Source organism: Artemia franciscana, chromosome 10 (genome assembly GCF_032884065.1).
Source record: "Artemia franciscana chromosome 10, ASM3288406v1, whole genome shotgun sequence".
Lineage (NCBI taxonomy): Eukaryota > Metazoa > Arthropoda > Branchiopoda > Anostraca > Artemiidae > Artemia > Artemia franciscana.
This window is the reverse complement of record NC_088872.1, coordinates 40,353,322-40,370,435: the sequence shown is the minus strand read 5'-3', so window position 1 is coordinate 40,370,435 and position 17,114 is coordinate 40,353,322. Positions and strand designations below refer to the sequence as shown.

The window sequence follows — 17,114 nt, the reverse complement described above, 5'->3', positions numbered from 1 at the left end:
GGCAGCCCTGCTAGTTGTATCAAGATGATTATCATTTATTCTGATATCCAGAATCTTGCACAGTACCAAAGTAAAGCTGATAGGGTAGTAGTTGCTTGCAAGGTCTTTTTGTCCCTCCTTAAAAATAGGCTTGATATAAGTAAGTTTCAGGTCACTAGGAAGGACTTTTGAAGTCATGTCAAATAGCTTAACAATAGGTTCTGCTATAAAGTGGGGTGCAGGTGATGGATTGGGCAATGATTTAGTCAAGAAATTTGCAATAAAGCTATCATTCAGCATATTAGAAGTTTTTTTATGGTTACTTACTTTAGTGCAATGCTCTTTGTTGAGATGAGAGATGCCAAGCCTTGAAGGGTTTGTAAAAGAGACATGACACCACAACTTCTTGTGATTTCTTTTTGATTCAGTAGCAATTGAATCTTCATAGGCTACTCTTTAATTATACTTTTGGCGAGGCTTCTCAACTTATTTTGGCACTGTTTGTAACTCCTGTAATGACTATCACATTTACATTTTGTATACTTTCCCCATGCTCTCTTTTTTCTTATACATGCTCTCTTTACCTTGTGCAGCAACTGACCAATATTCTTTAGTGTATATATTTTCTGCATTGATGAGAGCAGTTATGGATTTATTCTAACTTGTTTCAACACTGTCACCACTGATTATCACCTCCCTATCAACCTTTGTAAGGTCTTGGTAAATCATCTGATAATTTTTAAGTCTTTTTGATATTACAATTTACTTTGTGTTTATTGAATTTTACAAAGTAGATTCCATTGTTTTTTTCTTTTATTTTGTATATATCCCATTGAGACCATCTGGGATGGAGAGGGTGGGGCATTCTCAGAAAAGCAACCATGATACTTAAGGAGCATAAAACAAGGAATCCAATTGCACTACTTTTATTTTGTTAGTATGTTTCCATTAGGTGTTTTGACCATTTTTAAAGCAAAAAAAAAAAAAATAAAAGAAAAAGATAAGTGGAAATATCACCAAATTTACCACTTAATGTAATTTAAGCAACACAGCTCTTTCTTTCTTATTAACTTAACAAGAAACACTAAACAAACAACATGAAGAAAAGAGTCAAACTATTGAAAATAAGGTAAAATTCTAGTTAATTGACTTCTTGCTATCTTGGAAAGGGTCTAGGTTAGGAAAATGAAACTTTCAGGGATGAATCTACAGACTAAAGTATGTCCTGGGAAGGTATTTTGAAGCAACTACCTCCACTCCTTCTCCCTCTAGAGAGCCCTGACCCTTGATGACCTTTAAAAATATGCATGTCATAAAAGTGAAACCTTGCAAAATAGATCTTCTGCTTAATTGAAGTACAACAAAATTGTTTTCAGCTTCATAACTTAGCTCAATTCCATTTTATAAGGTTTTAAAGATATGCAAACACATTTCCTAAATTTTGAAAAAAAACATTGATATGGCTCAAAATTCTACTCAAATAACAGGAATTGCATTTTCAGAACTAAAGGCAGAGAGAAAGCAACAAGTAACAGTAAATTCAGGTAAAATGTTGTTTTGTCAAAATTTCAGTAGGTAGAGACCTGTCACGTAGGCAAATTTCAGAACCCTCTAGAGGGAGAAGGAGTGGAGGTGGGTACTTTAAAATACCTTCCCAGGATATACTTCAGCCTGTAGACCCATCCCTGAAAGTTTCATTTTCCTAACCTAAACCCTTTCCAAGATAGCAAGAAGTCAATTAACTAGAATTTTACCAAAAATAAAATTGGTATAGCCTATAGCCTAAGCTATAATTTGGGCTAACCTACAGATTTGCCTATTAGGGGGAGGGGGTTGGTAATTGTGCTGGGAGCAAGTAGTAGACTATAAGCAATTCAGAAAGAGTATAAGACAATTCTTCCAGGATTGTTTTCACCTTCATTTGGTATTTTTTTTTCAACCTAATATAGCCTAACATCCTGAATCCAAATATAACATTCATTTGCATTGGAAATATGAAATATGACTGGATCCTAATAAGCTAATATATGTTCTGAATTGTACATATGCAAAGCTTTTTTTCATTATTTTCACAAAATTGCTAAATTAGTTTCAAGAATGGAGCATATAGGCTAGCCTATAGGCCTAAAACTCAGCATACATATTTACACATTAGAGGGGATGCTGATAAGGTTCATTTTCAATGAATGTTATGTTTGGATTAAGGATGCTATACTGATTCTAAAGTTAGACCTGTGTCTATTTCTTGGATATCTCATTAGGCTAGGCCTTACGTTTATCAAAAAATTTACTTGTCCATTCTAGCTAAGAAGTGTAAAATATTCTAACTTTATTCTTCTTTAAGTAATCTTGTGAGCCATATTATGCTAGTGTCAGAAGGAGGGGGGATATTTTAAAATTGCTTTAGTGGATTCAAATAAAAAGGCTTGAAGTAGCCTACTCAGGACTGACTAGAGACTCAAGAAATTCTGATACACCAGTCTCTTGTAGGACCATCAAAACATGTTTGAAGACAAAAAAAAATCGTGATCTTACCAATTAATATAAGAAATAACCAAATTCAAGCAGATTATTAAAGGATTGGATTGATCAAAGCGCTGCATGCATTTACAACCAGTGTTGCCATAATTTTTGGTACTAAAGTGTCAAATTCAGCACAAAAAGGACACTTTTATTGTCTTCCTAGAAAATTAGCCAATATACTTTAAAAGTTTAAATGGTTAAAAAGTTTAAAAAAGGCTTTATATGGTTTTCTCGCAACTACAGGGCCAGATTTATGTTCTTCTTTTTCAACTAAAAGTACAACGGTTCTTCAAATAAGTAAAATCCCATGTAAAACCTCAAATCACCTAATACGCAAAGAAGAAAAAGAATTCAGTACAATATCTCAGGTTTTCTCGAACCTCCGGTTGTACTAGTCATTCTTCTTTCGAAAACTCAGTAAAGCCCTGTTTTTATTATGGCATTTTCCGGCACCAGAGCCGGCTTTGCTGCTTTTTGGACGAGAGTTTTCATTTTCGGCAAAAAATTCGAAAGCGCAGCCTTATTTCAGGAACTGCAGAAGATTCTGAATCATTTGTGCTGCGTTTACGGTGTTACAGGAACGTAAAGAAAAGTTGGAGTACAACTAAGATTAGTTGTACAGATTACAGCATTTAAAGCGATACATTTTTCACTACTGTTCTTGCATCCTTTCATCACTTTTGGCAAAAAACACATTTCGTTAGTTAGTGCTTTGTGCACTGGATGTGATGTTCAGTCTATGACAGTATTACATGCTATTGACAGTTACCAGAGAATTTTCTAGTTGGTTAGACTGTACCCATATTGGACAGGATCTACCATCTCAAATGTATGTGAACCTAAACTGCCTGTTTACCGAAAGCCTAATTTCTTAATTCAAGAAATCAACTGAGGTTCACCCTCGTCCAAAAAATGATTAAGCAGCAGCAAATAAAATCAGGATCAGATAGTTTGCTACTAACTACTATCCAGGCCACACCTCTGCATACTCCTGTAGACTACAAGTCATAAAACACCTTAAGCTTTTACTTACCAGCAGTTATATGCTTGCTTCAGTTTTTATCAAAAAAACTTTTTCTAAACTCTCTTGAGCGTTTGAATTTTCGCGCTTTTGAAAAGGAAAGTAGTGCGGATACGAAAAAAAAAATCCCTAAGATGAAAAACGAACCTGACAAGCATAAAGTACAAATTGAAAGCAGTTGTAGTTAAGAAAAAACTGAAAATAAATTCCTTTTTGAATAATTTTCAAATTTTCCTTTTTGAATTAAAAAGTTGCCTTTTTGGACCCAATAGCGGCACGGTGTCACCCAGAGTGAAAAAGTGTCAAAAAGCACTAAAAGTGTCGCTTTGGAAACCCTGTTTACAACATACTACAGTCGGTAAGCAGGATGAAGGGATTAGAGAAATTTGAAGAAGTTATTTGAAATTTGCTGCTAGATTGTGAACCATATCCTGCCTTATACCCAGCCTGCCATATACTATTGCTTACTCTGTACCTGTCTTGTTGTTCACATTAAGTAAGTAATGAAAGGTCAAACCAAGCCACCCCGTGAACTTAGGTCAGACAGCTCACTCCAATTCTCTGGATCAGAATCTGTCTCAGAGCAAATACTCATCCTGACTAGCCACATGAATAATATAAAAATTAAACACAAAATGTTAGCAGATTCACTGCATCCTGACAGCCTTAAATCTTCAGTGAAAGGGTTACTTGATGACCTCATGTTGGCCAAGATCTCTACCCAGGTAGATGAGGCTGTGACCAAAATGAAAGAGGAACAGGCATTCATTCAACATGATGCCACTATTTCTTCAGATAAGCTGGATACAATCAAGCAGGATGTGTATGCTGGCCTCAGTCTAGATCTTAGTAGTCTAGTTGATAAGACCCTTGAAAGCTATAATAAACGCATATCTTCAATTGAATCTTCTTTGACTACTCTAGGGTCATCAATGAAAGACCTTGAGAGCTCTTTCAAGCCTATCCAGTCTAACCTGGCAAGATTAAATGATCGTTTTGAACAGCAGGCTTTGAGCAACCAAATTATTGTCTTTGGGGTGAAAGAAGATGCCCCCATTGAAAACACTGAAAGTCAGGTCATGTCACTATGTGCTGTGAAATTTCCTGGCATACCAATTACCCAGTCTGATGTTGTATCAGCCAAAAGAATTGGCAAACCATCTGCCAAACCCAGACCCATAGTTGTAGAATTTTGTAATTTACGAATTCGCCAACTGCTTCTCAGACAAAAGAAGGATTTGAAAGGATCTGGGACACTATTTTCTGAGATGCTTACAAAACCACGCTTACAGCTTCTTTCATATGCCAAGTCAAAGTTTGGTTTACGTAATGTTTGGTCCAGTAAAGGTGATATCCTGTATAAAACTCAGTCTGGAAGAGTAGTTAAGTTCAGTGATCAGGATGAAATTGATTTGTGTGCTGCAAATGTAGAGAATTAAAGTGATGGATTTTAGTTCACTTTGTTATAATATGTTGAATTGTTTTTGTATGAATTTATTTTATGTTCTTACATTTTTCCTTTTTCACTCTTCACTGTCTTCACATAATTCTGACTTGTGCTATATTATGCTTTGGGGCAGTACCTTGGATGATGTCCCTTCCCACTAATATTGCTCTATGTTTGTTTGTGATTCTACCACCTTCATGTAGTTTGCTTTCTGTTTTACTCTTGTCATGTCAGCATACTTATAGCTCACATAATTTTAACTGGTTACACATTATATTTTGTGCCACTCCTTTAATTAATATGTGCCTTTCCACTGATTTTTCATTATGTTTGTTTGTGATCCTATCACCATCATGTTGCATGGCTTCTAGAACGTTCTTGTTGTGTCTGCACACTTGCAGCTCATCGAGTTTTGACTGTTCCCATATTATATTTTGGGCCAATATTATGATTAATATATGCCATCCTACTGAATTTCTTTAATTTTTGTTTTTGACTTTCTCACCTTCATGTAGGCCAATTTCTATCATATTTTTGTCATGTCAGCATAATTGCAGCTCTTATAATCTTGACTGGCTCCACATTATACTTTTGGCCAGTACTTTGACAAATTTATTTTGCCTTAATTCTACCATATCTTTGTTCTGTGTGTTCACATGCAGATCACATAATTTTGATTGCTCAAATCTATTTTGGTCTTATACTTTGAATATTGTGTGTCTTACCATTTATATTTATTTGTATTTGTTTGTGTTCCTATCACCTTCATGTATGCTATTTTCTATCACACTTTTGTCATGTCAGCACACTTACAGCTCACATAAATTTTACTGGTCCCATATTGTAAATTTAGCCTATTCTTCAAATATTATGAGCCATCCTACTAATGTCTCTTTATATTTGTTTGAGATCCTATTGCCTTTATGTAGCCTGATTTCTGTCATTGTTTGTCATGCCTTAACACTCGCAGCTCATCTTTTCCTGATTGGTGCCACATTATTTGACCCCTTTCTTTGGTTAATATTTGCCATCCCACTGATATTTCTTTTTCTTTGTTTATGATTCCATTACCTTCAAGTGTACTATGGATAGTGTGTCATTTGTGAAGGTTTGAAATGTCTGAGATAAATATGGGTGATTTCTCTTTCCTTATGAATTCTTCTATTCTTAATTCAGTTATATTTGATCAACCAAGTAGTGCTGGTAAACAAGAGGCACACACTTCTGACCCTCTCCTTGAATCTATGGTTAGTTCTAGCTGTAATTATCACACCACCATTGATTATTGTGATAATATTATGCCCTCACTCTCTTCAAACAGTTGCTTTAATGTTTTTTGTTTGAATGTGCGTGGGATAAGAGATAAGTGGGACACTCTTAAATCGTATCTGTGGTCTGATAATTCTTGCCCTTTTGATGTCATAGGCTTGACGGAAACATGGTTATCTGACAGTGATAATTTTACAGCTTATGACATGCATGGTTATATTGCTATTCATGTCCCTAGAATGGTAACAAAGTGTTCTGGGGGTATTTCTTTGTTCATAAAATCTAGTATTGAATTTTGTAGAAGATCTGATCTTGAATCCTTGTTTACATCGGTGGTGTCTAATAGTAGGACAGTTTATTCTCTTGTTATTGATCTGAAAAGCCAGGTTGCATGTGATACTGTTTGTTTGTTTTATAAGCCCCCTCCTTTTCCAACACATCTGTTCTGTGATTTGCTTGATCAGCTTTCTGGTGTGGGGACTTTCTCTAAAAAACGGATTTGTGTTTTGGGAGACTTTAATTGTAATATGTTAAATGTTGGGTCAAATGATGAATGTGACCATCTTTTTGATGTATTTTCTTCTTCTGGGCTACTTCCTTCAATTTTTTTTCCTTCACGCTTTGACCCTTCAAGAAATTCTGCCACTTTAATAGATAATATTTTTACTTCTCTTTCTCCTAATTTGAAGTTCTCGTCTGGTCTTGTTTTCACTGATCTTTCTGATCACTTCCCTATTTATCTATCACTATCTGTGCCTAAAACAGAGATTACTGTGGATGAGAAAGGCAAGTCTTCTTTTAGAACTTTTACAGATAGAGAAATTTCTAATTTAATACATAGTCTTCAGAGTAATGATTGGTCTAGTGTTCTTGAAGCTAATGATGCTGATTGTGCAACTAGATTATTTTTGTGTCGTATGGGCACTCTGTTGGATAAGCATTTTCCTCTTAGAAAGAGGCCAAGGAATTTTACACCTAAATGCCCATGGATGTCTAGAGGTCTGATCAATGCAACCCATATGAAGGCGTCTTTGTTCAAGGCTGCATGTAAAAGTAAGACACAGGAAGATCTTCTGAAGTATAAACATTACAAAAATGTGCTCACTTCTTCAGTTCGCTTAGCAAAAAAGCTGTATTTTTCACGTCGAATTAATGAGTGTAAAGGGAATTTGCGCAAGGTTTGGACTGTAATTAATGAAGCTCTCTCCCGTAAGAAACTCAAACAATCTTCCCCATCTCTTTATAGGAAAGCTGATGGATCTGTTGTGGATAAAAAATCCTTAGCAAGTGCCTTCAATTCGTATTTCACCACACTTCCCTCAGTTCTCATTCCACCCCTGAGTAGAGTAAGTTGTTTTCCTATGACAGAGAAGTCTTTTTTCCTTTCCCCATGTAGTACTACTGAGATTTCTAGTATTATTTCTCAACTTCCAAGTAGTTGTTCAGTTGATAGTTTTGGTTTGAGTAATAATGTCCTTAAAAAAATCAGTCAGTTTGTTTCTCATCCCATCTCACACATAACTAACCTCTCTCTTTCTTCTGTTTTTTTTCCTCATTTTTTTAAAGTTGCTACCGTTGTACCCTTGCATAAAAAAGGTGATTCTTCTCTAATTTCAAATTACAGACCTATTTCTCTTCTTCCCGTCATCTCAAAGGTTGTTGAAAAAGTAGTGTATCGTCGACTCTCTTCATTTGTATTTAGTACTAATTCGACTGCTGGAAATCCTCTCATCACTAACCATCAGTATGGTTTTCGTCCCTCATTCTCTACCTTGCACGCACTTTCTGATGCAACTGAGTTTGTGCGTGTTAATCTGGACAAGGGCTTGTGTGTTTTGGGTCTATTTCTCGACTTTTCTAAGGCCTTTGATATGGTTGACCACAATGTTCTTCTGTCTAAACTATCTTTATTTGGAGTGCATGGAGTCCCACTAGAATGGTTTAGGTCCTACCTCTCAGAGAGATCTCAGTATGTTTTGGTTAACTGTACTTCTTCCTCTACTTTGCCTGTATTGAAAGGTGTCCCACAAGGCTCTGTGCTTGGTCCACTTTTATTTCAAATTTACATCAATGATCTTGTTGATGGTCTTCATCCCCATGTTCACCCTGTTCTTTTTGCTGATGACAGTAACTTTTTCATTGCTGCGGTGGACCTGCCATCTGCCACTTCTATGGCTCAAGGTCTTCTTGATAAAGTAAAGGATTGGTGCTGGTCAAATGGCATGGCTCTTAACAGCCGAAAGAGTGCCATTGTCAACTTCAGGACCCCTTACCGTATGCGAGACGTACAGGAGCCAATCACCCTGACTTTTGGGAATGATATTATACCACAAGCTACTGTGGTGAAATTTCTTGGTGTGTATCTTGACTGTTTTCTTTCTTTCAAACCGCATATAACTCCCACCCGTTCCTTAATCCTCCGCCAGTCTTCAATGTTGCACCGGATTAACTCATTTCTTCCTCCTGATATTATGGTTTCTCTTTATTATGCTTTTATTTATCCTTACCTTTCTTATTGCTGCTCTGTCTGGGGTAATACTAATAAATCTCTTCTCTGCTCACTTCAAAGAGCCCAAAATAGGGCAGTGAATGCTTCTTTTCTTCTCCCTCGGCTTTACCCTTCCTCTGATCTTTATAATGATACTGGAATAGCTCCGCTGGATCATATTATAGGTAAAAGTACCCTTTATTTTGCGCATTCTGCTTTTCTAGGTACTCTCCCACCGCCCCTACAGCAGTTTTTCTCACGGACAGGCTCAGGTAGGTACTTTTCTTCTTTACGTAATTCTTCTCGACGATTTATTTTACCAAAACGATCTTCTACAGCAAGCCAGAGGTCTCCAGTATATCAATCAATTCTATTATGGAACTCCATCCCTTCGGATGTCCCTCTTTTTCTTTCTGCAAAGGCATTATTTCGTCGGGTATTTCCAATTCAATAATTTTTCTCTCTTTATTAATCCTTTCCTAATTTGTATGTCTCTTCTCTTCTTTTAAAATCATTTTCAGCTATATGTTAATCTCCTTCTAAATCTTCTATCTGTTAAATATCCTATCTATTCAATGTCCTTGTCTTGTTCCAGTGTTTTTTTTTTTTTTTTTTTTTTTTTTTTTTTTTTTTTTTTTTTTTTTGTATATATTTTATAGTAGTGTTTTATTCTTGTTCTCTGTGGTCCATTACAAGCAAAGCTTCTTGGGCCTAGTAACCACTTTACTTTTGTAATAGTTTTTTCTTTTAGTATCAATAAATTGATTGATTGAGACGTTTCTACGAATGTCGCTTCGTAATGAGCCAAATTAGAATTTTTAAGGATACCCCCGACATTTTTAAATCCCCCAAAACTTTCTGGTCAAGAGAGTTCAAATTTGTTTTTTTTTGTAATTTTTGGTAAAAATTCCTATTATGAATTGCATGATGTGATAACAAAAGAGTAGTGCCTTTCAATTCCCATTCACAACTCTTTCCAAAAATAATGTTTGCTACCGTGACAGCCACATCCTAGCTGCACCCCTATGCCTGAATATAGCGGTGGATTATAGAAAGTAAATTTGCTGATATTAGTTGTTTATAGTGTTTTTTTTCTGCTCGTTTTTCATTAAAAACTGATTCATATTGACAAATACTGCTACTTAAAAAAAGTTACTGAATTTTTGTAAATGACCTGCGGTTATGTACTAACATTAAGAGGGACGTCAGGGATGAAAATTAAAGGCTTGGAATAAAACTAGTGTTGGTGTAGGACTTGAGAGTTTCTAGCCAGAGCTTCTAACCCTGGGTCAAGAGACACACTGGACGATTTTATCAAAGCTTTTTGGTTGACTTTACTGTTTCATACATATCTAATAGCTTGAAATAATGGTTAAACCAGGATATTTTTAAAAAATAAAAAAGCTAAATCGTATATAGATATAAAGAAAGTTGCCACCAGTACTATAATTCGGCAAACATTGCTGAACCCAAAGTAAAGGATTAAAAATGCAAATTAGCACGTGGCTTTAGTTGGCTATTAAAGATAATTGCTTGAAAAAAAGATTGTTTACTGGCGATGAATTAGTGTTATAGTTTTTTTCTGTAATTCAATTGTCAAAGTAAGCAGTCAAAAATGCAAGAAACTTAAGCTAATGGAGAAAATACCACATCTTTTGCAAATAGCTAGTTTGTCCTCAAAAATCGAACACTCGACGCAAAAATAAACAGAAAAAGTCTTTAAGTAGCTCTGTGACAACGAACTTATTCTCCGAGCATTTGGCAATTATGATAATTTACTTCTCTCCCACTATAAAAAATTAAATATAAGAACCAATGCTAAGAAACCAATTTCTTATATAATATAAGAACCAATGCTACCGCGCCCGGGGTTTTATCCGACGAACCATTTACTATGTCCGGGGCAATCGACGAACCTTCTACCGCGTCTGGGGAAAACGTCAAACAAGGTACCACGTTCAGTGCAACCAATGAACAAGATACCGCGTCTGGCGTAGCCGACGATGTGACGACCGGCTCTGCTGGAAAGATTACTGATAGCCTGACGACTGGCTACGCCGCAACCACAATTTCCAATGTAACAAATCCTGAATCGCATCCCCCTCCACCCCTTTTTACCCCTAAAACAACATTGGCAATAGGAACTTTAAATTTAAGGATTGTGGAAACAACACTACTTTTGTCAGGTCGTAACGATGGAATTCATTACCAAGGAGTAGGATTTATCCTAAGGAAGGAAAGAAGGATCTACTTGTATGAGAAATCAACAGGTAAAAATGGGACATCATTGGTCTGTCAGAAACCCATCCTCCATGAAATGGTGCTGAAAGGATTGGGGAAACAACACTACTTCTGTAAGGTTGTAACGATGGAATTCATTACCAAGGAGTAGGATTTATTATTTCGAAGAAAACAAAGAAATCACTTATCTCCACAGCTCAAGTCTCCGAGCGTATCATTGTTATCTGGCTCAAAGATTCGAATGCAAACCTGAGCATCATCCAGGTTTATGCGTCGGATTCTTCTCGTAGCGATGAAGACTCAGAGGAATTTTACAGCCAACTCCAAAGCCTCACAGACTCTATTCTAAAAAAAAAAAAACATAATTCTCATTATTGGAGACTTTAACGCAATAGTGGGCTCGAATTTCGAAGGTAATAAAAACATTATGGGAAATTTGGACATGGTACCAGAAACAAAAGAGGTGAGTGCCTTCTAGAATACTGCCGGGACAACGAGTTGTTAGAAGCCAACACTCTTTTCAAACAGAGAGAGCGACGAAAAGTCACGTGGAGATCACCTGACGGAACCACCAAAAACTGCATCGATTATGTACTTGTCCAGAAGTGCTGGAAAACTAGCATGCTAGACACAGTCGCTCTTGCAGGAGGAGATTTTGACAGTAATCACACACTGGTAATAGTATCTTTCCACCTCTGTCTGAAGTCAGAAACAAAACTCCAGAAAAAAGTCCTGAGATTCCGTACTGAGTTTATGAAAGACGAGTCAACCCTTACCGGATGAATCTCGATTTGGCTCTCAAAACCCTCTTAGAGAATTCTTCAATGAATCCAGAGGAAATAGATTTAGACACCCTAGTCGACAAGTGCACCAAGATCTTCATACAGACAGCCGACAAAGTTCTTGGAAGAACTAATGTCTCGGAGAAACCATGGATCACCGATGAGATCATCAAACTGTGTAAAGACAAGAGTGCTGTCGCTAATAGGCAATATCCGGAAAGCAAAGACATTTAAAAGCATCTTAAGCGACTAACAGAAAAGATGATCAAACGCGCTCTAACCGCGTACACTCATAACAAATGTAGCCAATGTGAGCTCGACATCCGAGAAGGCAACACCCATGCCATATACAAAAGAATACGAGAGCTATCAAGGCGTAAAACTACACTAACAAATGTACTCCTTGATAAGAACGGGAATCAAATCAACGACGCAACAGGAATAAGAGAGAGGTGGAAACAACATTTCCATGAAAAGTTAAACCTACCAATCAATCCTAACCCAGTCGCTCTTAGGAATTTAACCATCTCCCCACTGGAACCAAGTCCACCAACACTCAGAAGCGAGGTTGAAGCTGCCTTGAAGTAACTCAAATCAAATAAATTGCCTGGACACTGGACCTCTACCACAGAACTGCTACAGCTGCCTGGCGCAAGGAATATTTCCCGAAAACGATGGTGTTCTGCTATCATAATTCCTCTGCATAAGAAAGGGTCCAAAGCCGAATATGACAATTACCGTCCAATCAGCCTAACAACAAGCCAACCTGCCGCAAGTGTTGACCAGGATACTACTGGACAGAATAAAAGCATTAACCAGTTACATCATTCCTGAGTATCAGGCTGGTTTCCGAGCGAACCGCTTTACGATAGACCAGATTTTTGTCATCCCTCAAGTAATGGAAAAATACCGGGAACACGGTCAGGACCTCTATCAACTATGCATTTACTTCAAAGAAGCTTTTGACTTAATTTGGAGAGAGGGCGTTTGGTATATACTACTGGATTATGGTGTTCCGTCAAATATCGTATCACTCATTCGTAACGTGTATGAGCGGTTCAGAAGCCAAGTACAAACAGTTGAGGGAACAACCAAAGAATTCCAAACTTCTGTTGGTGTTTTCAAGGATGCATCCTCTCACCTCACATGTTTAATCACTTCCTCCAATGTGTAATGTTGTATGTTGAAGCAACCAATGGGGTAATGACAGGAAGGATCGTAATTGACAAGCCAGAATGCGCAGCCGACACCGAAATGCTCACTGGATCCGTTGCTGAACTCCAAACCAAAACGGATAATCTTGAAGTCATTACAAGAATCTTCTGAATAAAAATCAACGATTATAAAACGAAATCCATGCGCGTGCTAAGGTTCAATAACCCGTCCCCGCCAAAAATAAAGCTTAATTGAGCGGAAATAGAATGGGTAAACAGCTATACATATCTGGGGAGCCAGATCACCAGCGACAATAATCACTCAGTGGATATCAAAAGACGCCTCGCTCTGGGTAGCACCAGCTTCAAAGCTCTGATGCCAATATGGAAGCAAAATCGAATCTCCAGAAAGCTAAATCTTAAACTATTCTGCTCCATCATTATCCCTATAGCTATTTACGGTTGTGAAACATGGACAGTCAGAGTAGGTGACACCAGGCGACTCGCCACGTTTGAGACAAAGTTGCTGCGTCGAATTGCTGGCATAACATACGAAGATCGAGTCTCAGACGCCGACCTACTCAAAAGACTGTAGTATAGCACTTCCATCCTCAACAGGGTCCGTGTCCAACAATTCAGGTGGCTTGATCACGTCCAGTGCATGTGCAACGACCAACTACCGAAAATTGCCTTCGAAGGTCGCATCCACAGTTCTCGTCCTTGCGGTTGCCCTCCGAAGCGCTGGGAGGAGAACTTCTCCTACTGGAACCTCTCTGGTCTTCTAAGATTGGCAAAAAACAGAGAGCAGCATAAGCGACAAATACATTCACTCGTGAAGAGAGAGGCCCCAAGACGACCACCAAGGCTGGATGGGACTTAAGTCAAGTAAGTAAGTCAGTCACTATAAAAAATTAGAAGTGGATTAAAATATGATGCACAAAAGAAAGACACAACACTAACAAAATAATGTCAATAAGAAAATACATATAATAATAACCAATAAGAACAACAAGAAAAACCCGTAATTGAGTAAAAACATAGTAAAACTTACACAGCAGTGTTTTACTATGTATCAAATCTAATGTATAATCGTAACTACCCGGGTAAGGGTTAATTAACGCATAGTATAGCATAAACACATTCCGTGGTTTTTGCCTGGCAAGACAACTTAAAATATCATGAACAACAAGAACCCATAAACAACTTTTTTAGTGCTGTTTTGCTAGGCTGGTACAACAAATACTTGCATACCCGAGCTATAAAAAGAATTTAAGAGAAACCGAGCCTTCTACCACCCACTCCATGACGAGCGCATCTATGTAGTTAGATCTAAAATTTCACACTCATATTCAATGGCAACGAAATATTATAACAATGGTCAATATTCCTTTTTCGGGTTTTTATCCAGTAAAGGCTGTTCCCTTGAGATTGTGTTGATCATAAAGCAGGACAATGAACTGGTCAGTTTTTGAACGATTAACTGGGCCTTTTTGCACCAAGTCATAGTAATACAAAGAAATTTTATAGCTGGGACAAAGTCAGTTTTATACAGTTTCAGGAATTTGTTCTTTGGGCACTGAACCTCTCTACAACACTTTTGGGAACGTCCACAGCTTGAGATTATCTTGATTTGCGCAAGATCTCAAGTGGGTTGGCTTTTGTATTCAATCAGAACTTGGCTTGCTGCTTCACTGAGCAATTCTGAAATTATGCGGTAAATACCGTATGACGGAATTGGTTATTTTTTTCACCAAGAAAACTCTTCAGCAAAGATGCGAAATTCTCAAGTTTGGAATTTGTTTGCTTTTTCAAAGAATCAGAAATAAGCTAATATTTAAACCCCGTAGAGATTTAGTTTGTCTTCGGATATCTCTCACCATTGCATGAACTTTAGACTGAACTTTAGGACTATAGGTAGCAGAAACGTAACTTTCGTCAAAACCTTGGGGGGGGGGGGTGTCCGAGCCGATTTTTCTAAATCATGCGAAAATGATAGTGAAAATAAAAAAAACATGAAGGCAAAGATATGCTAAAAAAAAACTAACCCGTTTCTCTAGCTACTTGAATTATGCTGGCTTATCTTAGTATGGACAAGATTTTTGAAGAAAATAAATTTTAGCTGGGGGGGGGGACAAACTAGGGTCTGGAGAAGGCAGCCGCCAACCTGATCCATAGCAAATTATATCCCTGAAAAGTACTTGGTACAGGGCTTTACTCCATACCGACTGTAAAGTGATACCACACCAATTACTGCAGTCGGTTATTCTGGTTTTCTTAAACAAAACAATGACAGCCCCATTCATCCGGCATATAAGAATTCTTTCACTTTCAGTATCTGAGTCGAGGACATGATCCAATTGTTCAGTTTATTTTTGGGTAACATTGAACTGGAGATTGAGCAAAGACCATTAGCTTTAGTGGATTTAAAATTCTTGAACATGCGCAGTAGAATTTATGTTGAGATAAGCTGATTACTTTTAAAATAATTTCAGGTTAAAAATGTGACACTCTAGCTATAAATACAAAAAAATTTGAGGGCTGAGGACAGTTTATTGCTCTATTAAAGTTGTCCTTTTAGCTTCTACCGATGTTTTTTTTCTTAGAGAAGAGATTTTCTTTCATTTAGATAAAAGGATAGGGCTTACTGAAAACTTTTGTGATTTATTGCGTGACGTTATATATTGTCCCACCATCACTGTTACTAGCAGCTGCATCAACTTTAGCAACCTTTGTTTCAAGGTATTTCATCTGCTAAAAAACCTAACGGCTTAAAACTCCAAAGTAAATAATAAAAAGAACCAAGGATACGATCTAAAGTAATTAGAATTCACTCTAGGAAACTTAATTTCAATATTTTCTTTGAATAGCCAAAATGTTTTCCTCTGCATAAGAGCAGAAGTCGAAACAAGACTAAAACAGCGAGAACTAAAAATAGCGCATGCGTAAAAGGAGTTTGAATGTAATTCAATCTAAAAATTAATAAAGGAAATATAAATACGGTAATCAAACAGTTCGTGGTAACGAACTGTAGTAAGGAGCGACCCGGCTCAATAGTAACCAAAACTCTAAAAATTGAATTTTGATATCAATAAATACATCAAAAGAATCGTTTTTTAATGCTGATTTTAAATATATAAGTTTCATCAAGTTTAGTCTTACCCATCAAAAGTTACGAGCCTGAGAATATTTGCCTTATTTAAGAAAATAGGGGGAAACAACCCCTAAAAGTCGTAGGATCTTAACGAAAATGACACCATTCAGCGTATCAGAGAACCCTACTGTAGAAGTTACAAGCTCCTATCTACAAAAATGTGGAATTTTGTATTTTTTGCCAGATGACAAATCACGGGTGCGTGTTTATTTGTTTTTGTTTTTTTTCTTTTTCCCAGGGGACATCGTATCGACCAAGTGGTCCTAGAATGTTACAAGAGGGTTCATTCTAGAGGAAATGAAAAGTTCTAGTGCCCTTTTTAAGTGACCAAAAAAATTGGAGGGCATCTAGGCCCCTCTCACGCTCATTTTTTTCCCAAAGTCAACGGATCAAAATTTTGAGATAGCCATTTTTTTCAGCATAGTCGAAAACCATAATAACTATGTCTTTGGGGGTGACTTACTCCCCCACAATCCATGGGGGAGGGGCTGCAAGTTACAAACTTTGACCAGTGTTTACATATAGTAATGGTTATTGGGAAGTGTACAGACGTTTTCAGGGGGATTTTATTTTGTTTGGGGGTGGGGCTGAGGAGAGGTGGCTATATTGGAGGATCTTTCCTTGGAGGAATCTCTCATTGGGGAAGAAAAATTCAATGAAAAGGGCGAGGATTTTCTAGCATTACTATAAGAAAATAACGAAAAATAAACATGAAAACTTTTTTCAAATGAAAGGAAGGAGTAGCATTGGAACTTAAAACTAACAGATATTATTACGAATATGAGGGGTTTTAATAATACTTTAGCATAAAGAGCGAGGTATTTAGGAGGAGATAAATACCTCGCTCTTTATGCTAAAGTATTTTTAGTAATTTCAACTATTTATTCTACGGCCTTTCTGATTCAGGAGTCATTCTTAAAGAATTGGGACAAAATTTACGATTTAGTGTAAAGAGCGAGTCATTAACGAAGGTACAAACCTCCTCGTATACATAATAAAAATATAAGGTTATGAAAGTTTGTTACGTAAGTTAATTCTTAAGTTACGTATATTTTTTAC

The 17,114-nt window shown here is 37.0% G+C and overlaps 1 protein-coding gene across 1 annotated transcript in view; it reads right to left on the bottom strand.

The window, feature by feature from the left end:
• Positions 1-2,738, bottom strand: part of LOC136032192 (lysosomal alpha-mannosidase-like) — a 459,508-nt gene extending 456,770 nt beyond the window's left edge. The window contains exon 1 of the mRNA XM_065712394.1: positions 2,515-2,738. The gene's annotated coding sequence lies outside the window, so the exon portion shown is untranslated. The remainder of the gene's footprint in view (positions 1-2,514) is intronic.
• Between the last annotated feature and the right edge of the window lie 14,376 nt (positions 2,739-17,114).